Source organism: Mobula birostris, chromosome 11, assembly GCF_030028105.1.
Source record: "Mobula birostris isolate sMobBir1 chromosome 11, sMobBir1.hap1, whole genome shotgun sequence".
Lineage (NCBI taxonomy): Eukaryota > Metazoa > Chordata > Chondrichthyes > Myliobatiformes > Myliobatidae > Mobula > Mobula birostris.
The window spans coordinates 44,282,159-44,308,979 of record NC_092380.1 but is presented as its reverse complement, the minus strand read 5'-3'; the positions used below and the strand labels follow the sequence as shown (position 1 = coordinate 44,308,979).

General features: G+C 43.1%; 1 protein-coding gene across 3 annotated transcripts in view; it reads left to right on the top strand.

The window, feature by feature from the left end:
* Nucleotides 1–26,821, top strand: part of LOC140205051 (hatching enzyme 1.2-like) — a 109,922-nt gene that overhangs the window by 76,509 nt on the left and 6,592 nt on the right. The window lies entirely within an intron of this gene.

Genomic DNA, 26,821 nt, shown 5'->3' with positions numbered 1-26,821 from the left:
ATCTTACCCCTCCCATCCCACTTGAACCTTTCTCTTCTCACCCTCCATGCACGCCCTTTGGTATTAGACATTTCAACCCTGGGAAATAGATGCTCTCTGTCCACTCTGTCTATGCCTCTCATAATCTTATAAACCTCTATCAGGATTCCCCTCAGCCTCCAATGCTGCAGAGAAAACAACCCAAGTTTACCAAACCTCTCATGATAGCACATGCCCTCTAAACCAGGTAGCGTTCTGGTGAACCTCTTCTGACCCTCTGCAAAGCCTAAACATCATTCCTATAGAAGGGGGGCTAGAACTGTATACAATACTCTAGATGTGGACTAACCAGAGTTCCATAAAATTGCATTATAACCTTTTGAACTCAGTGCCTCGACTAATAAAAGAAAGCATTTGATAAATCTTATTCCATAACCACTTTGTTGACCTGTGTAGCCACTTTCAAAGAGCTTTGAACTCGGGTCCCAAGATCTGTCTGTCCAGCAACACTGTTAAGGACATTGCCCTTAACAGTTTCTTGCTCCTCGCATTTGCCCTACTGAGGTGCGACACCTCACATTTGTCTGGATTAAACTCCATCTGCCTGCCATTTCTCAACCCACAACAGCAACTAGTCTATATCGTGCTGTATTCTTTGCTACTCTTTTAGACTATCCATAACTCCACCAATCTTGGTATCATCCGAAAACGTACTAACCCACCCTTCTAGGTCATTTAGATACATTACAAACAGCAAAGGCCGCAGCACAGATAGATCCCTGCGGAAGTCCACTAATTACAGACCTCCAGCTCAAGTAAGTTCCTTCAACCACTACCCTCTGTCTTCTATGTGCAAGCCAGTTCTGAATCTAAACAGCCAATTCACTGCGGACCCCATGCTTAATCTTCTGGATTAGCCTCCCAAGAGGGACTTCATCAAATACCTTACTGAAATTATGTGGACAACATCCACTACTCTACCCTCACCAATGTCATTTGTCACCTTGTCAAAAAATTCAGTCAAGTTGGTAAGGCATAAACATAGCCATGTTAGCTTTCCCTAAATTGGCAATGGGTTTCCAAATGCTCATATATTCTATCCTAAGAATTTTTCCCAAGATTTTTCCTTATTCCCTTCTTAAATAGGGGTACATTAGCCACTCGCCAGTCATTTGAGTTTGCCTGTGACTACAGAGGACACAAAGATACTGATCAAGGGTTCAGCAATCTCCTCTCTTGCCTCCTTCAGTAATTTGGGGTAAATTCCATCAGGCCCTGGGGACTTATCCACCTTAATACTTGGCCTATCAGCGGCGTCAACCGAGCTCTACAAACCAAATAAAAGTACAGAATGGATAAGCGGAATGGCCATTGTTGGGAGTAGGCCAGTGGCGAGAGTAGAAGCGACAGGATTTGGCTCAAAAGAGGTGTCGGCTCTGTGTAAAGCATCTGTTAAGGTTTCCTTGTGTTTTTTCCCCCTCTTTTACTGTACCATTTAAATGACTGGTGTGCTCTTTATGCTGGATGTCGGAGAACTTGGAGACCCAGAGTCTCCCGGGGAACTAATCTGCGTGAAGTGCATCTGGCTGCAGCTTCTTGAAGACTGTGTTAGGGATCTGGAGCAGCAACTGGATGACCTTCAGTTTGTATGGGAGAGTGAGCATATGATTGATCAAGGTTACAAGAAGGTATTCACCCCAAAGTTGCAGGGGGTGAGTAGCTGGGTGACTGTCAGGAGAAATAGAAATAGGCAGTTAGAGTAGAGCACCCCTGTGACCATTCCCCTCAAAAACAAGTATACCACTTTGGTTACTTTTGTCGGGGATGACCTCCCGAAAGAATGCAATGGGTGCCGATTTACATGCGCTGAGCATGGGTCCATGGTGCAGAAGGGAAGGAGAGAGAAGAAGGGAGTGTAGTGATAGGAGACTCCATAGTGAGGGGAACATACAGGAGATTCTGTAGACATGAACGGGACACCTGGATAATATGTTGCCTCCCAGATGCCAGGGTCAGGGATCAATGACATAGGAAGGAAAAGCAATGAGGTCCTGAAAAGAGACTTTAGAGCTCTAGGTAGAAAGCTGAGAAGCAGGACCTCCGGGGTAGTAATTTCTGGATTGCTGCCTGTGCCACGCACCAGTAAGGGTAGAAACAGGATGATTTGGCAGATAAATGTGTGGCTGAGAAGCTGGTGTGGGGGCAGGGCTTCAGGTTCTTGGATAATTGAGATCTCTTCTGGGGGAGGTATGACCTATTCAAAAATGACAGATTGCATCTGAACCCGAGGGCGACCAATATTCTCACAGGCAGGTTCAAGCTGCTGGGGAGGGAATAAACTAACTTGGCAGGGGGTGGGAAATGGAGTGAAGGGACTCAGGATAGGATAGATAGTAAGAAAATAAAGATAGCATGCAGTCAGATTGTCAGGAAGGGCAGGCAGGTGTTGGGACTTCGTTGCAGCCAACAGGCTGAGTATCGAATCATTAGGGATGCATAATCAGAAAGGATAGCAAATACCGTACTCAAGGTATTGTATCTAAATGCGTGTAGTAGAAAAAGCAAGGTGGATGATCTTTTTGCAATATTACAGATTGGCAGATATGATGTGTGGCCATCACTGAATCGTGGCTGAAAGATGGTTGTAGTTGGGACCTGAACGTCCAAGGTTACATGTTATATTGGAGGGATAAGAAGGTAGGCAGAGGGGGTGGTGTGGTTCTACTGGTAAAGAATGGCATCAAATCCCTCCATAGGATTTGACATAGATGTGACATAGGATTGGAAGATGTTGAATCCTTGTGGGTTGAGTTAAGAAACTGCAAGTGTAAAAGGATGTTGATGGCAGTTATATACAGGCCTCCCAACAGTGGCTGGGAGGTGGACCACAGGTTACAACAGGAAATAGAAAAGGCGAATCAAGAGGGCAATGTTATGGTAGTCATGGGAGATTTTAATATGCAGGTCTATTGGGAATGCCTAAGAGATGGCTTTTTGGAGCAGTTTGTTGTTGAGCTTGCTAGGGGATCAGCTATACTGGATTGGGTGTTACGTAATGAATCGGAGGCGATTAGGGAGCTTAAGGTAAAAGAACCCTATAGGAACCAGTGATCACAATATGATTGTGTTCAACTTAAGATCTGATAGGGTGAAAGTAAAGTCTGATGTAGCAATGTTTTAGTGGAGTAAGGGAAATTACAATGGTATGAGAGAGAAGTTGGCCAAGGTAAATTAGAAGGAGCTATTGGCAGGGATGTCAGCAGAGCAGCAATGTCATGCGTTTCTGGGAAAAAAGTAAGGAAGGTGCAGGACATGTGTATTCCAAAAATGAAATTGGACTCAAATGGTAAACTAGTGGAACCGTGGCTGACCAGAGAAGTCAGAGCTATTGTGAAAGCAAAAGAAAGGGCATGTAATAAAGCAAAAATTAGTGGGAAAAAGAGGATTGGGAAGTTTTTAAAAACCTAGAGAGCAACTAAAAAAATCATTAGAAGGGAAAAGATGAAATATGAAAGCAAGCTAGCAAGTAATATCTAAGTGGATAGTAAAGGTTTTTAAGTATATTAAAAATAAAAAGAGAAATGAGGGTGGGTATAGGGACCGCTAGAAAATAAGGCAGGAGAAATACTAACGGGGGACAAGGACATGGCTGATGAACTAAATGAGTATTTTGCGTCAGTCTTCACTGTGGAAGACACTAATAGTATGCCTAATGTTGTAGTGTGTAAGGAAGAGAAGTAGATGTAGTTACTGTTACAAGAGAGAAGGTGCTCAAAAAGTTGAAAGACTTAAAGGTACATAAGTCACTCGGACCAGAGGAACTGCATCCTAGGGTTCTGAAAGAGGGAGAGTTAGAGATTGTGGTGGCATTAGAAATGATTTTTCAAAAAAAAATCACTGGACTCTGGCATGGTGCCAGAGGACTGGAAAATTGCAAATGTCACTCCACTCTTTAAGAAAGGAGGAAGGCACAGAAAGGAAACTATAGACCATTCAGCCTGAACTCAGTGGTTGGGAAGATGTTGGAATCAATTGTTAAGGATGAGGTTATGGAGTACTTGGTGACACAGGACAAGATGGTACAAAGTCAGCATGGTTTCCTTCAGGTAAATCCTGCCTGACGAACCTGTTGGAATTCTTTGAGGAGATTACAAGTAGGATAGATAAAGGGGATGCAATGGATGTTGTATATTTGGACTTTCAGAAGGCCTTTGACAAGGTGCCACATATGAGGCTGCTTACCAAGTTAAGAGCCCATGGTATTACAGGAAAGTTACTAACATGGTCAGAACATTGGCTGATTGATAGGACGCAGCCAGTGAGAATAAAAGGCTGCTTTCTGGTTGGCTGCCAGTGACCAGTGGTGTTCTGCAGGGGTTGGTGTTGGGACCACTTCTTTTTATGCTGTATATAAATAATTTAGATGATAGAATAGATGACTTTGTGGCCAAATTTGTAGATGATATGAAGATTAGTGGAGGGGCAGGTAGTGTTGAGGAAAGAGGATGCAGAAGGACTTGGTCAGGTTAGGAGAATAGACAAAGTGGCAAATGAAATACAATTTTAGAAAATGCATGGTCATGCACTTTGGTAGTAGAAATAAATGTGCAGACTATTTTCTAAATGGGGAGAAAATCCAGGAATCTGAGATGCAGAGGGACTTGTGAGTCCTTGTACTTGCAGGTTGAGGTGGTGGTGAGGAAGGCAAATACAATATTGGCATTCATTTCAAGAGGTCTAAAATACAAAAGCAAGGATGTGATGCTGAGGCTTTATAAGGCATTGCTGAGGCCTTGCCTTCAATATTGTGAACAGTTTTGGGCCCCTCGTCTTAAAAAAGATGTGCTGGCATTGGAGAGGGTCCAGAGGAGGTTCACAAGGATGATTCCAGGAATGAAAGGATTATCATATGAGGAAGGTTTGATGGCTCTGGGTCTGTACTCACTGGAATTCAGAAGGATGAGGGGGGATCTCATTGAGACCTTTCAAATATTGAAAGGCCTAGACAGTGTAAATGTAGAAAGGATATTTCCCATGATGGGAGAGTCTTGGACGAGAGAGCACAGCCTCAGGATAGAGGGGCGCCCTTTCAAAACAGAGGGGTGGAGAAATTTCTTTAGCCAAAGGGTGGTGAATTTGTTGCCATGTGCAGCTGTGGAGGCCAGGTCATTGGGTGTATTTAAGGCAGAGATTGATAGGTTCTTGATTGGACATGGCATCAAAGGTTACGGGGAGAAGGCTGGGAACTGGAGTTGTGGAGGAGATTTAAAAAAAATGATCAGTCATGATTGAAGGAGCAGACTCAATGGGCCAGATGGCCTAATTCTGCTCCTATGCCTTATGGTCTTAATACTCTTAAGGTGGCCCAACACTTCCTCCTCTTTGACCTCTAAACGCTCTTACAGTGTTTATATAATCAGCACTGATCTCCTGGTCTGCCATATCCTCTTCCTTGGTAAATACTGAAGCAAGGTACTCATTAAGTACCTGATCCACATTCTCTGTATCCAGGCAAATGGGACCCCATATATCATCCTTAAGTGGTCCCACCCTCTCCCTAGTTATCCTTTTACTCTTGATGTATGTATAGAGTTCCTTAGGAGTCACCTTAATCCTACTTACCAAGGTCTTTTGAGTGCACACCATTACTTGGAAGTTGTTCATATACAGGCCCCAACCAAAGCAGCTCAGAACTCTGTCAGCCCATAACTACACTATCTGACAGCCCCTAGACCTTATAGGGCATTTTCCAAATATCCACAATACTGCTTGAAGTCTATTTTTAGTCCTCGTGGCTAAAAATGAGGCTATGCAGGAGAATTAAGTGTGCCCTTACTTCTCAAAATTTGACTTCAGCATCTTAATGGATAAGATGAAGTGCAGGGGAAATGTCCTGTATATACCGAGGATTCCAGGACTGCGCATAGGGCACAGATGATATATGGTTGAATACTGAAATCACCTGATACAGTCGTTCCTATTCAGCCTATCCCTCCTCTTCCTACCCTACAACCTCCATTCCTCTTCCTTCTGCTGTAGGGCCTTAGAAAGTATGAACCCTCTTGCTGGTGAAGTTATGCAGGATATGTAAGACAAAACATATCTAACAGTCTATTATAATACATAGTGTTCTACAAGGATCATGTTGTTTTTCACTTGGCCCCCTGTGATCTTGATCCTGGTGAATATATACACAAGTATGTTTTGAGTGTGCAGCCTTGAAGTTATTCATACACAGGCCCCAATCAGAATTCCAGTATCATTTGTTAGAGAGGCTTTCAACTGCACCAAGAATTATGTACATCAGGGGTCCCCAGCCTTTTTTGCACTGCGGATCGGTTTAATATTGAAAATATTCTTGCGGACCGGCCGACCCGGGGGCAGGTAGGGTTGCCAATGGACAAGAGTAGCAGTCAGATACGTTGTGTTTACCCCGAGAAAGACTACAATGACCATGAAGCCTTGTGCGGGCATCGGTGCGCATGCGTGTACGTGCCGATTTTTTCTTACAAAACGTTTTTAGCGATTCTGTTCGGGAGGTGGGGGTGTTAATCACGACCAGAATATAGGTGATAAGTGGCTAATGCACTCAATTTCGTTTCTAAAAGGGTTTATCAAATGAATTTAATATTAAACACACCGCATATTTTCCTCGCATTAATATAGTGATAAGTGAATTATCAGGGGAGCTTGAAGTAAGTGTTGAACGAACTTCCAGTAGAGGTGGTAGAGGCAGGTTCGATATTACCATTTAAAGAAAAATTGGATAGGTAAATGGACAGGAAAGGAATGGAGGGTTATGGGCTGAGTGCAGGTCGGTGGGACTAGGTGAGAGTAAGCGTTCGGCACAGACTAGAAGAGCCGAGATGGCCTGTTTCCGTGCTGTACTTGTTATATGGTTATATAAGTCACTTATAAGTCAATAGCATCATAACATTTTAAGTAACGTTTGGATATTAAACACACAGCACATATTTTCCCTGTATGAACATATAAAATCATTGCAACGCACCAATATCGCTGAATCAATGGGAGCCCTGGGCTGAATACTTGTTTTCCTGCAACAAGATGGTCCTATCGAGGGGTGATGGGAGACAGCGATACTCGAAGGGGGTTCCTTATGTCCAGTCTATTCCGTAATTTAGTTTTCGTTGCATTCATTGCAGAGATATGTTGGAAATGGAAGCAATGTTTTCAGTGCTTTTGTGGCTATCTCAGGATATTTAGCCTTGGCTTTGATCCGGAATGCTGGCAGAGATGTTATGTCAAACATACTTTTCAGCCCGTCGTCATTTGCAAGCTCGAGGAGCTGACATGGATGAGGCGCGGGTAATGACCTCGCATGCGTAATGGCTCAACAGTGGGCATGACAGAGAATGAGGAAAGGTTTCCTTGTGGCCCGGTAGCACATGCTTTGCAGCCTGGTGGTTGGGGACCGTTGGACTGTACATAATCATAATCCAAGATTTTCTTGAGAAATCTACCTCAAACATTCTGCACCCAGGCAGAGCCAGAACTGGTATCTTTGTTGAGCACCACACTTTATGAAAGGTTATGTCATGATATAAGTAGTGTGAATCTGAAATTCATTGCCAAAATGCAGGGGATGTGAAGTTTGACTCAACTGTGATGTGCAAAATGGAACCCTTTTTTAAAAAAAAGCTATGGAAAGGAGGAGGAGACTAGGTCTCATTAGATTACTTTTGCATGGAGCTAGTAAAGACTTCCTGGGTCAAATGACATAATGGAGAGAGAAAACCTGAGCCACCGTCATAGATGACTGGCAAAAGTGGCCCATTCTGATACAAGTAGAAAGAGCTTGGTACCTGAATCACTGAAGGCCCCACCCCATTTAGAGCCAGGAATTTGGGAATCTTATCAAGGAAAAAGAAGCATTAGAAATTGGAGAACTCAGTATTGCGTCAAGGAGGCTGCAGCATGCCCAGAACCAGAGAGAAGATGTTGCTCAAATTTATGTTGAGTCTCATGCTAACAATGCACGAGGCCGGTAGGATATAGTGGGATTGGGATAGAGTGTTGAAGTGGCAGTCCACATTATCACTCTTGCAAACTGAATACAGGTGGTTCAGTGGTAGGTCCCATAAAATGGGTATTGATTAGTGAGGATAGAATAGTGGACCAGCAGGTGGTTGCTTTGAGTGCTGAGGAACGGGAAATATGTGGTGGAAATTGCAAAGAGTGATCCATTCAGTGTGGTGGTTGATGGTATGAAAGGTGAGAACAAGAAATTATGTTGTTGCGCTATCCAGGAGGAAAGAGAGTGAGAATGGAGGTGAAGGAATTAGATGAGAACCAATCAAAAGGTCTGTCCACTATGGTAGATATGAAATTGTAAAGCTGTTTTCCCGCTTGGATAAAGCTTCCAGTTCAACATCTTACATCAAGCATATGGACACCTGAATGCAGAGCTGTAGCAGAAAACGCAGTATTTAAAGAGCAGGTGATGAATCAGTACAGCACACAAGGCTCAGCAAATTGCTGACAGTTAAATCATTGACGTTCTTTAGTACCATAAAAGCTATCCATGATCGCACCCCATTTAGAGTCAGGAATTTGGGAATCTCAAGGATTAAGAAACAATAAACCTGTTGGAACATTTAAGAGTTCCTTAATCATGACTGCATCCTTGAAAGGTGCATACTTAATTTCATCCCAAAGCAGCCATCCCCCCAATTTTGCCTTCACTTCTGAATAAAAAATAGTAAAGAATGCCATATCCTGATGGGGGGGGGGAGAAAACCCCTGTAGCTTACAGATCCCCATTGAAATCCAAAATCTTAGTGATGAAGAGCTTGAGTTACAAGTCCACAATGTCACTACCCTCACCGAAGGAAGAGGATATTCCAGGAGATCTTAGAGTTAATTGTTTCCATCTTCAAGAAAGACATTCTACTGTGATAACTGCAGAGAAGTCTCTCTGTTGTCTGCCCTAGGGAAAATCTTTGACAGGGTATTCCTCAGTTACCTTCTGTCAATGGCCAAAATGCTAATTCCTGAACTACAATACGAATTGTGTTTATTCAGCCATAAAGAATAGTTAATGGTGTACCTTTATTTAAGAAAAGCTGCAAGGACAAGCCAGTTAGCCTAACACCAGTGGTAGATATATTGTCGGGGGTGACTCTGGAGGACTGGATCCACTAACATTTGGACAGGCAAGGACTAACTAGAGATAATATGGCTGTGTGCTTGGATAATTATGTGTCACACATTTGATATTTCTGACAAGTTAATAAAAAGGTTGACAAGGGCAGTGTGATGTGCACTGTCCACGTAGACCTTTAGCAAGGCCTTTGACAAGGTACTGCAGGGTCGGCCAGTCTGTAACATTAGATCACATGGGAGCCACAATGAGCTAACAATTTGGATGCAAACTTGGCTTGGTGGAGGGAGACTAAGGATGCTAATAGAAGGTTATTTAGATTGGATGCCCATGACCAACAGTGTACTAGGGATTGGTGCAGGGTTCGTTGTTGTTTGTCATCTATATTAAGAATTTGAATGGCAATACTGTTCATGTAGTTAAAATACATGCAGGTGACACCATAATTGGTGATATAGTGGATGTTGATGAAGGTCATCTAAAATTAGATCTAGATCAACTGAGGAAGGGGCCAAGAGATGGCAGATGGGACTCTGACAAATGCTTTGTGTTGCATTTTGGTAAGTTAAACAAGGGCAGAATTTGCACAGTAAATGGTTCGGCTCTGGAGAGTGCTGTACAACAGAGTCCTGGGGATACTGGTACATAGTTCTCTGAAAGCAGTGATGCATGTAATCAAGGTAGTGAAGAAAATATTTGGCATGTTTGCCTTCAAGGTCAGGGCCTTGAGTACAGTAGTTGAGATGTTATGTTGCAACTGTAAAGTTGTTGGTGAGACCACCTGGGGAGTATTATGTCCGTTTGTGGTTACTCAGCTATAGGAAGGAAGTCATTAAACTTGAAAGGGAAGAAGAGATTCGCAGGGGCATTACTGGAGGGTTTAAATTATAAGAAGAAACTTGATTGGCTAGGATGTTAGATAGGTGACTAAGGATGACTTTATCAAGGTTTATAAAATCATGAGAGTTGTGGATAAGGTAGATGGTCACAATCTTTTTCTTAAAGGAAGGGAGTTTAAAGCTGGAGGGCATAGATTTGTGATAGGAGAAAGATCTAAAGGGAAAATATCAGAGTTACGCATATGGAAACTCTGTGTAAGCATATAAGGGAGCAAGCTTTACATATTACCCATATCCTTGCCTCATCTGTGGAATAGTCTACAGTCTGCACATTGGCCTTATTAGCTATATCAGAACTGATACCAGGGTGGAATTAAGTCGTCTTTGATCTTAAAAGGCTAAGAAAATGTAATAGAGACTAAAGACACTACAGATGCTGGAATCTGGAGCAACAAACACTCTGCAGCAGGAACACAGCGGGTTGAGCAGTATCTGTGGGAGGAAAACAATTCTCAATATTTTGGCTGAAACCTTGCATCAGAACTGAGAGTAGAGAGGTGTGTTGGTCAGTATAAAGAGGGGAAGGAGAGTGGTAACACAGAGAAACAGAGTGGAGAAAGGAATGGCATCTTTACAACTTCCACCCTGCTCTCAAATTCACATGGACCATTTCCAAACTCTCCTTTTTCTAGCTCTTTCTGTCTCGATCTTAGGAGACAAGTTATCACTGATACTATAAACCAAGGGTCCCCAACCATTTTTTGCACCATGGACCGGTTTAATATTGACAATATTCTTGCGGTCTGGCTGACGGGGGGTGGGGGGGGGCTGTTCAAGTTCAACAGTGCGTGACAGGGAATGAGGAAAGGTGCAGCTGACTCATATCGTTTCCTCACGGCCCGGTAACACATGCTTTGTGGCCCAGTGATTGGGGACCACTGCTATAAACCCACCGACCCTCAAAACTACTTAAAACACACCTCTTCCCTTGCTGTCTTGTAAGGTTGTGGTTCCTTTTTCTCAGTTTGTCTTTGCTGCATTTACTCCAAAGATGAGGTCTTCCTTCTAAGGACATCTGAAATGTCCTAATTGTTTTAGGAAACATAATTTCTCTACAATTGTGGTTGATGGAGCCTGTTTTTGCATCTCTACGTCCTTTTCTTGAACTTTTGCTCTCACCCCACCTCTCTAGACAGAACAGAGATGGAGTTCCTCTAATCCTTACTTTTCATACTATGAGCCTCTACATCCTTCAACATTTTCTGCCAGGTGCAACAAGATCCAACCACCAGCCACGTTTTATTTTTCTTCCTCTCCTCATTCAGCTTTCGGCAGAGATGATTACCTCTGACTCTGATCTGTGATCTCTCCCCAATCATCCTTCACTGAGCTCTGGTACTTTCACCTGTAAACATAGTAGGTTTAACTATTGTCTTTGCACCTCCTCCTTTACACCATCTTTCAGGTGAGGCAGAGGTGCAGGTGTACCTCCTCCAATCACATCTACAGTGTTTGATAATCTCATTTGGCTTCCTCTATTTGAGGGGTCCCCAACCTTTTTTGCACCGTGGACCGGCTGACCCGGGGGGGGGGGTGTGTTCTAGTAGGGTTAAACTCACCTCAACATGTCTTTTACAGTTACGGGTTGCCAACTTTCTCACTTCCAAATAAGGGACAAAAGTAGCAGTCAAATCCTGACGAAGGGTCCCGGCCCGAATCGTCAACTGTACCTCTTCATATAGATGCTGCCTGGCCTGCTGCGTTCACCAGCACTTTTTGTGTATGTTGACGGGACACTTGTGTTTACCCCGAGAAAGACTACCATGACCATGAAGCCTTGCACGAGCACCTGTATGCGCATGTGTGTACATGCCAATTTCTTTTTCCACGAATTGGTTTTGGCTTAATCTTCCCAACTACGGTGTACGTACATTACTTCTACTTTATATAGGCTGTGTATTTATCATATCATTCCTGCTTTTACTATACGTTAGTGTTATTTTAGGTTTTATGTGTTATTTGGTATGATTTGGTAAGTTATTTTTTGGGTCTGGGAACGCTCAAAAATTTTTCCCATATGGAAATAATGGTAATTGCTTCTTCGCTTTATGCCATTTCAGTACGAAAGGTTTCATAAGAACGCTGTACCTTAGCGGCGGAAATACAGGACAAGGCGGTCCTGTATGAGACAAACCAATTTAGACCAATATACGGGATGTCCCGGCAAATACGGGACAGTTGGCAACCCTATGTTCAAGTTCAACAGTGCATGACAGGGAATGAGGAAAGGTGCAGCTGACTCATATCGTTTCCTTGCGGCCCGGTGGTTGGGGACTGCTGCTCTATAATCGACAAGACCAGCTGCAGGCTGAATAACCATTTCACAGAATACTTAAGCTTGTTTGCAACAGCCATCCTGAGCTTCCAGTTGCATGTCATTTCAATCCCCTTTCCCTTTTTCATTCCCACAATGACCTGGCCATCCTCAGCTTTCTTTACTACCAGGTTGAGGCCTAACGCAAATGGGGGGGAACAAACATTGAGTTTTACAATTTTAAGTCACCTTCCTCTCCGGTAGGATGTTCCCCCCTCCCTTCCCCACCCCTCTCCTTACATTCAGCTTCTGGTGCCCCCTTATTTTTGGTCCCCGCTACCTCAGGTGCACCACTCCCAGCCCCCATCATTCTTTGTCTTCCTCATCCTCCTCCTTTGTCCCTGGTTTCATGTACCTACCATACAAAGACAGTTAATCTTTGTTCCCCCACAAATGGACCCTCCCCCTCACTCCCTTTTATTTCTGGTTCCAACTGCCATTTAGTTCTCTTCTAATGGTCCCATTCTAGCCTCCTTTATGTATTGAAGTCCAGTACTGGTAGCCCTTTCGGCTCTTGCTCATCTGTCTCAAGCCAGGTGTTTCCAACTTTCACACTTCCCTTCCCCTCCATGCTCCATTTGCCTCTTCATATATATCTTTCTTCCCCCCCGTCAATGTCTGACTGCACCTACCATTGTCTCCCTACTTCTCCCCTCACTAGCACAACCTGTCTTGTTATCTTATATGCATCCTCAGTCCACCAATCTCTTTGGACTTGTTTCACCACTCTTCTTGCCCTCTTTATACTGGTCATATCACCTCTTCATGCTCAGTCTTAATGCAGGGTTTTGACACAAAACTGCAGCTTTTCCCTTTCATCCCACAGATGCTATTTGACCCACTGAGTTCCTCCAGCAGATTGTTGCTTGCAGAAGAAAGAAAACTTTGTACAAATTGCTGAGTTATCTTTCCTTTTGAAGGAGATGGAACTATTTGGTGCATGTGAAAAATCATCCATCTTAGGTAGCAATTACTCAGTGTTTGGTTTTCTGAGTTTGAAATTCCTTCCTAGCCTTGGCAGCAGATTCCTTTGCACTACCTGGAGGCATATAGTAGATGATATTCTTTTGGACCAGATCTGTCAATAAGACCTTTCAATGAATCACGTTTACAATAATCCATAGAGATCCAAAGAGTAGGGCATTCTGAAAGCAATATGAGCAGTTATATGTCAAAAAATCCAAACAATCAGATCGTAGGGAAGTGAATTTATTTATGTTATGCTAAATACATATTTTAACACTTCTAAGTGAAAGATCTACTCTTACCAATTGGTAGGTAGTCTGAAAGCAGCCCATTATTTCAATATGGCACTGCTGTATTTATATGTGGGGTCCTTAGTGATGCTTAGATCATAAGACATAGGAGCAGAATTAGGTCATTCAACATTAGGTCTGCTCCACCATTCCAGCATAGCTGATCCCAGGTTCCACTCAACCCCATACACCTGCCTTCTCACCATATCCTTTGCCCTGACCGATCAGGAAATGATCAACTTCCGCCTAAGTATACCCACGGACTTAGCCTTCTCCAGAGTCTGTGGCAGACCATTCCACAGATTCACTACTCTGGCTAAAAAAAAATCCTCCTTAACTCTGTTCTAAAAGGTCTCTGGATAGGAAACATCCTCTCCACATCCTCTATCCTTTCTAGTCTAGTCTACCTGGTCCTTTCGATATTCGGTAGGTTTCAATGAGATCCACCCCCCCCCCCCACATTCTTCTAAATTCCAGTGAATATGGGCCCAAAGCTGCTAAATGCTTCTCATATGTTAACCACTTCATTACCGGAGTCATCCTCGTGAACCTCCTCTGGACTCTCTCCAATGAAAACACATCCTTTCTGAGATATGGGGTCTAAAATTGTTGACAATACTCCAAGTGCGGCCTGACTTGTGTGTTGTAAAGCCTCAGCATTACCTCCTTGTTTTTATATTCCATTCCCCTTGAAATAAATGCCAACATTGCATTTACATTCTTTACCACAGACTCAACCTGTGAAGTAACCTTCTGAGAGTCATGTACAAGGACTTCTAAGTCCCTCTGCACCTCTAATGTTTGAATCTTCTCCCCATTTAGATAATAGTCCCCACTATTGTTCTTTTTACCAAAATGAATTATCATACATTTCCCAACACTGTAATCCATTTGCCACTTTTTTGCCCATTCTTCCAATTGTCGAAGTCCTGCTGCAATTGTGTTGCTTCCTCAGCACCACCTATCTTCATATCATTCGCAAACTTTGCTACAAAGCCATCAATTCCATTATCCAAATCATTGACAAACAATGAAAAGTAATGGTCCCAATACTGACCCATGAGGAACACCAGTGGTCACTGGCAGCCAACCAGAAAAAGCCCCCTTTATTCCTACTCGCTGCCTCCTGGCTGTCAGCCATTTCTCTATCCATGCCAATATCTTTACTGTAATGCTATAGGATTTTATCTTGTTAAGCAGCCTCATGTGGCACCTTATCAAATGCCTTCTGAAAATCCAAGTAAATGACATCTTCTGCCTTTCCTTTGTCCACTCTGCTTGTTAATTCCTCACAGAGCAATAACAGATTTGTCAGGCTCGATTTTACACAAGCCATGCTGACTTTGACATATTTTATCATTAGTCTCCAAGTACCCTGAAACCTCATCTTTAATAATAGACTCCAACACTTTCATAACCACTTAGGTTAGGCTAGGTGGCCTATAATTTTCTTTTTTTTGCCTTCCTCCCTTCTTAAAGAGTGGAGTGACATTTGCAATCTTCCAGTCCTCTGGGACCATGCCAGAATCAAGATCATGACCAATGCATCTGTTATTTTTTCAGCATCCTCTCTCAGGACTCTGGGATGTAGTCCATTTGGTCCAGGTGACTTATCCACCTTAAGACCTTTGATTTTGCCCAGCACTTATTCCTTTGTAATAGCAATGGCACTCACTCCTGCCTTCTGCTCTCCAACACTCATGGACCTCTGGCACACAGCTTGTGTCTTCCACAATAAGGACTGACGCAAAAGTACCCATTAAGTTCATCAGCCATTTCTTAGTCCCCCATTTCTACTTCACCAGCATCATTTTCCAGTTTCCAATATCAACTCTCAACTCCCTTTTACTCTTTATATTACTGGGAAAAAAAGCTTTTGTTATCCTGCTTTATATTCTTGGCTAGTTTGCCCTCATATTTCATCTTTTCTGATAGCTTTTTTAGTTGCCTTTTGTTGGATTTTAAAAACCTCCCAATCATCCAACTTCCCACTCACTTTTGCTACCTTATATGCCCCTTCATCGAAACAGAAAACCTACAGCTCAATACAGGCCCTTCGGCCCACAATGCTGTGCCGAACGTGTACTTACTTTAGACACTATCTAGGGTAACCCATAGCCCTCTATTTTTCTAAGCTCCATGTACCTTCCTTTGCTTTTATGCAGTCCTTAAATTCCCTTGTCAGCTACGGTTGCCTACTCCTGCCATTTGAGACCTACTACTTCTGTGAGGCATATCTATCCTGCGCCTTGTGAACTATTCTATACAGTCATCCCTGCCAGAATTCTCCAATCCACCTGGGCAAGCTCCTCTGTCATGCATCTGTAATTCCCTTTATTCCATTGTGCTTCTTGCTTTCAAATTGCAGTATGAATTCAATCATATTATGATCACTGGCCTCCTAAGGGTTCCTTTCATTAAGCTCCCTAATAAGATCTGGGTTATTACACAACACCCAATCTAAAATAGCCTTTCCCCAAGTAGGCTCAAGCACAAGCTGCTCTAGGAAGGCATCGCATAGGCATTCAACAAATTCCCTCTCTTGCAATACACTACCAACTTGATTTTCCCAATCCCCTTGCATATTGAAGTCCCCCATTACAATTGTGTCATTACCCTTATTACATGCCTTTTCCTGCTCCCTGTTGGCTACTATCTGGACACCTCTATATGATTCCCATAATGGTTTTTTTACCCTTGCAGTTTCTTAACTCCATTCACAAAAATTTAACATTCTCTGAGTTTATGTCACCTCTTTCTAAAGATGTGATTCCATCTCTTACCAACAGAGCCACACCACCACCTATGACTTCCTGCCTGTCCTTTCGATACAAAGTATATCCTTTGATGTTAAGCTCCTACCTATGGCCTTTCAGCTACGTCTCAGTGATGCCCTCAATGTCATACCGAGCAATTTTTAATTGCACCATGAGTTTATCCACCTTATTCTGAATGCTACACGCATTTAAATACAGCACCTTCCTGGTTATATAACTTTGATTTTGAGTAATATTTGTTTTGACCACAAGCTGTATGCTTAGTGCTGATACCCCTGCAATTCATGTAAATCTCTGGATTCTAACGGGGAGTCCTAAATGGCACATTAGCATTATGGAAGTATGCATTCTGAGAAAATCAGCAAAACTTGTTATTTTTCTCTCATACAAACTTTATTACCATCTGAAATCTTTTTACCAATATGTATTTTTTCTGATGATCCCATTGTTTGTACTTTGTATTGGTGCAGCAAGGTTCCTGCTGGTGTCTGTAAGGAGTTTGTATGTTCTCCCTGTGACTGTATGTGTTTGGTTTCCTTCCATAGTCCAAAGATGTACCAATTGGTAGGTTAATTTGTCATTTGTAAATTGCCCCATGATTAGGCCAAGGTTAAATTGGAGATGCCGGGTGGTATGGCTTGAAAGGCTGGAAAGGCCTATTCTGCACTATCTTAATGAATGAATAAATGAATGACTTACTCAGGATTAAAGAAAACTAATAAATTTATCTTCTGAAGGAGAGCCCAAAGTACCCAGAAGCGTAGTATATTAATGCTTTGGGAAAGCCTGTACTATTGATAACTGCAATGTATGTTCAGCTTCATGACTTATGCTGAAGAAAAAGTAAAATTAAATTCATAGAAATTAACAATATGAACATGGTGGGGCCCAGGCAGGTTTAGAAGACTTCACATTTGCAAACTGCAGTATTCCCACTCAGAGCAACTCAGAGTACAGAAACAAAGAGCATTGTCCTCAGTTGTGACTGGGAACAATAGTCCACATGTACAGTGCCTATAAAAAGGATACACCACCCGCCCCCTGGAAGTTTCCTTGTTTTATTGTTTTACAACATAGAATCACATTGGATTTAATTTGGCTTTTTTGATGCTGATCAACCAGAAAATGACTCTTTCATGTCAAAGTGAAAACATCTCTGCAAAGTGGTCTAAATTAATTACAAATATAAAGCACAAAATAATTGATTTAATATGACACACCAAATCATCATTGGTGCAGCCAACTGGTTTTAGAAGTCACTTAATTAGTTAAATGGAGATCTGTTTTTGGAGACCTGTATGTTGTCATGGAGTTTCAATATAAATAGTGAGAATACACCCTTATGTGAAAGGTCTAAGAAATTCTGTGGAAAAAGTTATTGAAAAGCTCAAGTCAAGAGATGGATACAAAAACATTTTCAAGTCACTGAATATCCCTTGGAGTACAGTTACGTCAATCATTCAGAAATGGAAAGAATATGGCAGACTGTAAATTTGCCTAGAGTAGGCCATCCTCAAAAACTGAGTGACTGCAAGAAGGGGACTAGTGAGGGAGACCACCAAAAGACCTATGAAAATTCTGGAGGAGTTACAAGCTTAATTGGCTGAGATGGGAGACAGGCGCATACAACAACTGTTGCTTGGATGCTTCACCAGTTGCAGTTTTATGGGGTAGTGGCTTAGAGCAGCGGTCCCCAACCACTGGGCCGCAAAGCATGTGCTACCAGGCCACGAGGAAACGATATGAGTCAGCTGCACCTTTCCTCATTCCCTGTCACGCTCTGTTGAACTTGAACATAGGGTTGCCCCTGTCCCGTATTTGCCAGGACATCCCGTATACTTTTATACTTTATTGTCGCCAGACAATTGGTACTAGAACGTACAATCATCACAGCGATATTTGATTCTGCGCTTCACACTCCCTGGATTACAAATATTAAATATTAAAAATAGTTAAAATTAGTAAATATTAAAAAATTAAATTATAAATCATAAATAGAAAATAGAAAAATGGGAAGTAAGGTAGTGCAAAAAAACCGAGAGGCAGGTCTGGATATTTGGAGGGTACGGCCCAGATCCGGGTCAGGATCCGTTCAGCAGTCTTATCACAGTTGGAAAGAAGCTGTTCCGAAATCTGGCCGTACGTATCTTCAAGCTCCTGAACCTTCCCCTGGAGGGAAGAGGGATGAAAAGTCTGTTGGCTGGGTGGGTCGTATCCTGGCAGCACTGCTCCGACGGCGTGCGGTGTAAAGTGAGTCCACAGACAGAAGATTGGTTTGTGTGATGTGCTGCACCGTGTTCACAGTCTTCTGCAGCTCCTTTCTGTCTTGGACAGGACAACTTCCATACCAGGTTGTGATGCACCCTAGAAAAATGCTTTCTACGGTGCATCTATAAAAATTAGTGAGGGTTTTAGGGGACAGGCCAAATTTCTTTAGTTTTCTCAGGAAGTAAAGGCGCTGGTGGGCCTTCTTGGCAATGAAACAAGTCAGGTCACTTGTGATATTGACCCGGAGGAACTTAAAGCTTTTGACCTGTTCCACTTGCGCACCATCGATGTAAATTGGGTCGTGCAGTCTGCTACTCCTTCTGAAGTCAACAACCAATTCCTTCGTCTTGCTGACATTGAGGGGTAGGTTATTGTCTTCGCACCATGCCACCAGGTTCTTAACTTCCTTTCTGTACTCCATCATTACCTGAGATATGGCCTACAATTGTTGTGTCATCAGCAAACTTATATATTGAGTTCAGTGGAAACTTGGCTACACAATCATGGGTGTACAGTGAGCACACAGGGGCTGAGTACACAGCCTTGTGGGTCACTGGTGCTCAGAGTGATTGTAGAGGAGAGCTTGTCCCCTATTTTTACAGCCTGGGTCCTGTCTGTGAGGAAGCTAAAGATCCAGCTGCAGATCTGAGTGCTAAGGCCCAGGTTCCGGAGTTTAGGAATCAGTTTATTTGGAATGATGGTATTAAAGGCAGAGCTGTAGTCAATGAAAAGGAGCCTTACATATGCGTCTTTATTCTCCAGGTGTTCTAAGGAGGAATGTAGGGCCAGAGAAATGGCATCTGCCGTTGACCTGTTGCTCCGGTAGGCGAATTGCAAAGCGTCAAGGTTGGCCGGTAGGCTGTGGTTGATGCGTGCCATAACCAATCTCTCGAAGCACTTCATAGCACGTCAGAGCCACAGGTCGATAGTCATTCAGGCATGCCACCTTGCTCTTCTTCAGCACTGGGATTATCGTTGCCTTCTTAAAACACGAGGGGATCTTAGACTGAAGCAAGGAGCAGTTGAAGATGTCAGCAAACACATCAGCTAGCTCGCTTGCGCAGGCCCGGAGAACCCGTCCTGGGACGCCATCTGGGCGCGTTGCCTTCCTTGGATTTATCTTCAGGAAGGCCCTTCTAACATCCTCCTCGGTGACGATGAATCTCAATGCCACCAGGTCCGGTTCATCCAGAGGGAGCGGGACGCTCCTCTTCTGTTCGAATCTTGCGTAGAATACGTTAAGTTCGTCAGGAAGAGAAGCGCCACAGTTATTGATATTCCCAGCCTTTTCTTTGCGCCCAGTGATCTCATTTAGACCCTGCCATAGTCTACCGGCATCCCTTTGGTTAGCTTGGGCTTCCAACTTGGCTCGATATTGCCTCTTGGCGCCCTTAATGGCTTTCCGGAGTTCACGCCTGGATTCCGTGTAGTGACTGTTATCCCTGGACTTAAAAGCCACAGCTCTAGCCTTTAAAAGGGACTTGACCTCATAATTCATCCAAAGTTTCCGGTTAGGGAATCTTGTGAGACACACAGTCCTCTGTGCATTTCCAAGTAAAGTCCATGACAGCTGAGGCATACTCATCGAGGTTAGCTGCCGAGTCCTTGAATACTAACCAGTCCACCGATTCAAAGCAGCGATGGAGGACCTCATCCGTTTCCTCCGTCCAACGCGACACTACTTTTGACACCGTGACCTCCCACTTCATTTTCTGTTTGTAAGCCGGGAGGAGGAGTACGGCCTGATGGTCTGATTTTCCGAAGTGAGGTCGTGGGACGGAATGGTAGGCATCCTTGACTGCTGTGTAGCAGTGGTCAAGTATATTCAGGCCTCTAGTGGGGCAGGAGACATGTTGGTATAAGTTTGGCAGTGCCTTTCTGAGGTTGGCCTGGTTAAAGTCCCCGGATGTAATGAGCAAAGCCTCTGGATACCTGGTCTCAAGTTCACTGATGTTGGCATACAGTATGTTCAGAGCACACTCCACGTCCGCCTGGGGGGGAATGTAGACCGCTGTCAGTATGACCAAGGTGAATTCCCGTGGCAGATAGTAGGGACGACACTTCACCTACAGGTGTTCCAGGTCTGGGCTGCAGGAGCTTGTCAGTGCCACTGTGTCCGAGCACCACCCAGTGTTGATCAGTAGGCAGACACCACCTCCCCTCGTCTTGCCGGAAGACGCCGTGCGGTCCATCCGATGGATCGAAAATCCCACCGGTCGGATGGCACAGTCGGGGGTGGCAGGGGAGAGCCAGGTCTTGGTGAAACAGAATACACAGCAGTTCTGCATCTCCCTGCAGTAGGTGAGTCTCCCTTTAAGATCATCCACCTTGTTCTCTATGGCTTGCACATCAGCTAGTAGGATGGTGGGCATAGGGACCCTGAAGCCCCTCAGCTTCAATCTGACCAGCAACCCAGCTCTTTTCCCATGCTTCCTCGGTAAGTAGTGCATCTTTCCAGATCTCCATCGATGCAGTGTGTTGTCAGCTCTTTGAGGTTGGTGGACGCATCCCGCAGGAATTGATCGGCCGGTCGTGTCGTCGTGCGCTGCAGGTCGGGCCAAGTATTGGAGGAGGCTCCACTGCCACTTCCAGCTGCCAGGGGCCCAGGCTGTCGATTGGGTCGGGCCCCGAAGCCGACACTTAATCCCAGATATCCAGACTCCTTGCTGAAACAAGTCCGTAAACCGAGTCACGGTTGCGGAGGCCTCCGCTCCAGCCGAGCCTCGGGCTCGATTTCTGAGGTCGGCAGCGGAGGCCTCACTTCCGGCAACTGTGGATGGCCACCAGTGGGGCTTTACGGTGGTCACTCCGGGAAGCTTGAGGTCTCCGCTCTCACTTCTGTGTGGTCGCCTGCTCTGGAGAGGTGCTGGTCGGAATGGGCCATGTCTCCAAGCGCTCCAGCATGGTAGCAGACTGTGGGTCTCCGGGAACGTGGTGGGCCTCGCTGGTCGGGTCCAGGTGCGGTCCGGAGTTTAAGAAGCAGTTCCGGCACGGTGGTCTCCAGCTGGGTCAAACACCTTTGCCAGGGTGTTGTTGATTTTTATCTTTCTAAACTGGAGGTTTAGAAGGGTTTCTCGGGTATAGGATAGTGGAGAGAGCAGTCTGCTCGGGAGAGCATACGCAAAGTCGCCAGTTACTGGCGCCATCTTTAACTTTTTATATTGGGCTAAATTGGCCTGTCCCATACGGGACTGCCCTTGTCCGTTATTTCCCCCACTAAGGTAGAGCGTTCCTATGAAACCTTTTGTGCCGAAATGGCGCAAAGCGAAGAAGCAATTACTATTAATTTATACGGGAAAAATTTTTGAGCGTTCCCAGACCGAAAAAATAACCTACCAAATCATACCAGAAACACATAAAACCTAAAATAGTAAAAGCAGGAATGATATGATAAATACACAGCCTATATAAAGTAGAAATAATGTATGTACAGTGTTGTCGGGAAGATTAAGCCAAAACTGATTTGTGGAAAAAAATCGGCAGATACGAGCATGAGCACATCAAATGTGTGCACATCACACATGCGCACACAGGTGCTGGCGCAAGGCTTCATGATCATGGTAGTCTTTCTTGGGGTAAAAACAAGTGTCTCATATTTGACTGCTACTTTTGTCCCTTATTTGGGAGTGAGAAAGTTGGCAACCCGAGCTGTAAAAGACATGTTGAGGTGAGTTTAATGCTACTTGAACACCCCCCCCCCCCCCCCGGGTTGGCAGGTCCACAAGAATATTGTCAATATCAAACCGGTGCGTGGTGCAAAAATGGTTGGGGACCCCTGGGAATGCCACGGTTGAAAATAACTTGAATGGATTCTTGGCTAGAGTTTGCCAGAAGGTATTTAGGAGACTCTGAAGTCAGCTGGAAGAAAGTTCTATGGTCTGTTGAAACCAAAATTGAGCCTTTTGGCCTTCAAACTAAACTCTATGTTACCACACATCATCAAAAACACACCTAACGTGAGGCATGATGGTGGTTGCATCATGCTGTGAGGATGCTTCACAGCAGTAGGTCCTGGAAGGCTTGTGAAGGTAGAGGGTAAAATGAATGCAGCAAAATACAGGGAAATCCTGGAGGAGAACCTGAGGAAGTCTGCAAGAGAACTGCGACTTGTTTTCTAGCAAGACAACAACCCCAAGCATAAAGCCAAAGCTACGCAGGAATGGCTCAAAAGCAACAAGGTTACTGTCCTGGAATGGCCAGGTCAGAGTTTAGAACTCAATCCAATTGAGATTTTGTGGCTGGACTTGAAAAGGGCTGTTCACTCATGATCCCCATGCAATCTGACAGAGCTTGAGCAGTTATGTGAAGAAGAATGTGGAAAGATCGGTCAATATCCAGATATGCAAAGTTGATTGAGCCCTATCCACACAGACTCAAGGCAGTAGTTGCTGCCAAAGGTGCACCTACTAAATACTGACTTGAAGGGGATGAGTATTATGCAATCAGTTATTTCATGTTTTATATTTGTAATTTGTTTTGATCACTTCGTAGAGATCTGTTCACGTTGAAACGAAAGCCTCTTTCATTGTCAAAAAAAGCCAGATTAAATCCACTGTGATTCAGTGTTGTAAAACAATAAAACATAAAAGCTTCCAAGGGGTTGAATAATTTTTATAGGCACTCTGTCTAGCCTGCATTGCTTACAGAGGTGAAGGTCACAGCTACCCACAATTTTCTTATGTCCAGGTGATTATGAGTGGCAACAGCTGATCAATGTCATAAATTCCAATTTGCTGCCTACTGCAGCATTAGGGAGATTATTACAGCTCTATACTCAAAAAGAGGGGACTTGCTTTGCTTCTCTTGTAATATTAATCATGAAACTGAGCACAAGTGTGCATTTGGCAGCATTGCAGGCTTTTCCTAAAGGTCAACAATAATAAACTACACTTCTGGGCATTTTGATCTCTCCCTCAGAGTAGAAAGTTCTTTCTGAGTGACACATATTATCAATCTATGATCAATGCCTGGGAGCTCACATGATTCAAATAGGCAGTTCACTTTGCTAGCCACATTACATGGAACATTATATTCTATGCCATTACATTTCAGGTGTTTATAGAGTACTATAGCACAGAAACATGCCCTTAGGTCCATCTATTCCATGCCAAACAGTTATTTTGCCTGCACCTGGACTTCCCATTCTAAAACTCTTGAGATGTTCTTCAAAGGATGGGGTTTCCTTTTCTCCATCATTGGTACTAGCCTCCGCAGTATTCAAGCCATCTTCGAGGAGTAATGCCTCAACATGCATCTCTCATTAAGGACCCCTACTACCAGGACATGCCCTCTTCTCATTGTTACCATCAGGAAGGAGGTACAGAAGTCTGTTTGATTCAAGAATAGCTTCTTCCCCTCTGCCATCCGATTTCTAAGTGGACATTGAAACCATGAACACTACTTTTTATTTCTGTTTTTGCACTATTTAACTGTTTAATATACATATATACTTACTGTAATTTACAGTTTTCTGTATATTATGCATTGCATTATACTGCTGCAAAGTTAACAAATTTCACAACATGTGCTGGTGATATTAAACCTGATTCTGATTCTGACTGCAATAAGAAAGAAACTTACCAGAAGTTTACCTTAGCTGCCTCCTCTTCTCTGCCTCTTCTTAATATGTCTTAAATCAACTGCCTCCACAATCCCTTCTAGCAATGCTTACCAGATTTCAACCATCCTATGAATAAACAAAAAATCTTCCTCAAATCACCTCAATATCTGCTTCCCGTTATGTTCTCTGCCACAGACCCAGAACAATACTGCATGAATTTTTCAGGACTTTGTCCTAGGCTCGGCTATCCTTGATGCTTTAACATTGACATTACTTCTGTTGTAAGGCCAGGAGTGAGGTTCTAACATTGAATTTAATGTTCGATTTTATTTACAACTCCTCATAAAATGAAGCAGCCTATCCCTGTGCAGCAAGACTTAAGCAATATTCAGGCATTAGCTGATAAGGTAATTAACATCTGTGCCACTGAAGTGCCAACCTATACGCATCTCCAACATGAAAGTGCATGTTGACATACCATTGACATTCAGTGGTATTGTCACTCTTAAAGTAACTCATTGTAAACCTGGGGGTCATATGATCAGAAACTCAACTGGGTGAACTACATCATCATCATTATGTGCTGTTTCATATGATGTGGACAATCATTGTCTTCCATCTGTCTGTAATCTGAGAAGTTCTAATAAACTCTTCAAACCTTTTGCCTGTCCATCCCTTGATGTAACTCATGGAAGTCATGCGTTATCAACCATGACTGTTTCTTCCATCAATTTTTCTCATCACTGCAAGAAGTTTGAGCTTCTCTTTCCTCAGTACATGTCCCAGAAATTCCAGCAGCCATTTCCTAATTGATGACATCAGTTCTCTTATCATTACGGCTTTTGGCAACACTTCCTCATTTGTTACTCTGAACTTCCATGATATTTTCATCATTGTTCTCAAAACCCAATTTCTGCAGCTTTGAGTTTTCCCTCATTTCGCTTTGATATTGTCCAACATTCACTTCCATGTTAGTGTGGAATTAACGTAGCACCACAACACATTTTATACCCATAGAAATTATATTATTCTTTAGTATCTTACTTAAAAGCTTGAGCATGCATTTAGTAATCCCAGTCATCCTCTTAATTTCAACATTAGCCCTACTGTCAGATTTATCATGCTCCCTAAGTAATTAACTTCCATGTGTGTTTGATTGTTTTGTTACCCACTTTCAGTTTACGTTTCTATGTTTCTTTTTTGTGACAACCATACATACAGTCTTCTTGCAGTTGATCAATCTTCTCTTTGCACTTTCTTTGACTTTATCTGGGTGTACAGTAGCTATCAGCATTGTCTAGGTTGTTCAAATTATATCCACCAATTATGCTTGAAATACTTCTTTTTACATTTATTTTATTTATTAGTTTAGCAATAGAGTGTGGAATAAGTCCTTCGCATCATAGAGTTGCTAGGTGAGGTGAGGGCACCACAGTAGTTTAGCATTTGTCTATTATAGTTTGGGACATTGGAGTTCAGAGTTCAATTCCAGTGTCCTCTGTAAGGAGTCTGTACTCCTCCCTGTGAAATGCTGCATGGGTTTTCCCCGGATGCTTGGGTTTGCTCCAACAATCCAAAGATATACTGGGTAGGTTAATTGATTGTTATAAATTGTCCCTGATTAGGTTAGGGCTAACTTGGGGGTTGCTGAGCAGTGCGGGTCAAAGGGCCTATTCTAAACCACTGTGGTGCCCTCATCTAACAACTATGTTATGTACCTTTTCTAGGAGGAGTGCATCAGTTAAAAAGCCGGCTGAGCAGTACCTTTCCAAGGCAGTTAGATTTGGAGAACATCAGTCACGTACACTTAGTGGCCACTTTATTTTTTCAGCAGTTTTTTTTTCCCTGAGGAACAAGTATAGATAACACAGGAAGAGAAGTAAATTGGGATGAAGAATCTCTTCCAATCTTGACACAACAGATACACAATCATAGCATAGTTTATGTATTTTATAACAATAAACTTGCTCAGGTTTCAGCTTTGTTAAAAAGAAAATACTATTACACGGTTTCCTCCCAACCCAACCCAGAGTTATTTTGATCAAAGAATGTTATTACCAGCATCTGATTTCTTCCCTGGTCACCATTTTGGCACCCTCACATATGTTTTAATGAATGGAGAGTAGGGCTACAAGAAGTTAATTTTACATATACAAAACTAGAAATACAATCCTTGGGAAAACTAGCTTTGCCCAAGGATTTGAGATAACTGAGTAAGTGCACTTGGCAGTTACTTATCATTGTTAAGGCATATTTTAGAGGCATGTTGTTAAATAAGACTACAGACAACGGAGCAGGATTAATGATAACAAAAGTAAGTTAAAGTTGACAGGAGTCCTGAAGAAGCAAATAATAAATCTTGGTGAAAGAACAAGAAATTAAAACTAATTGGATAACTCTTCTTTTATGTCGTATCATTTGATAAATACAGTATATTCACACTTGCGGCATTTATGTTTAATTTTTCCATCCTGCTGAAAATCATCACAAGGACCCGGTTCAGTCCCTGCTCCATTGTAATTGGCATTTTCACTCATGCATAATGTCGGTAGTATTGAATATCATAATTTGGTGTTGATTTCTGTTTCAAGTTATTAATGCTTTTGACCATAAAGTCTTGTCAAATTGTAATTTTGTTCTGCCA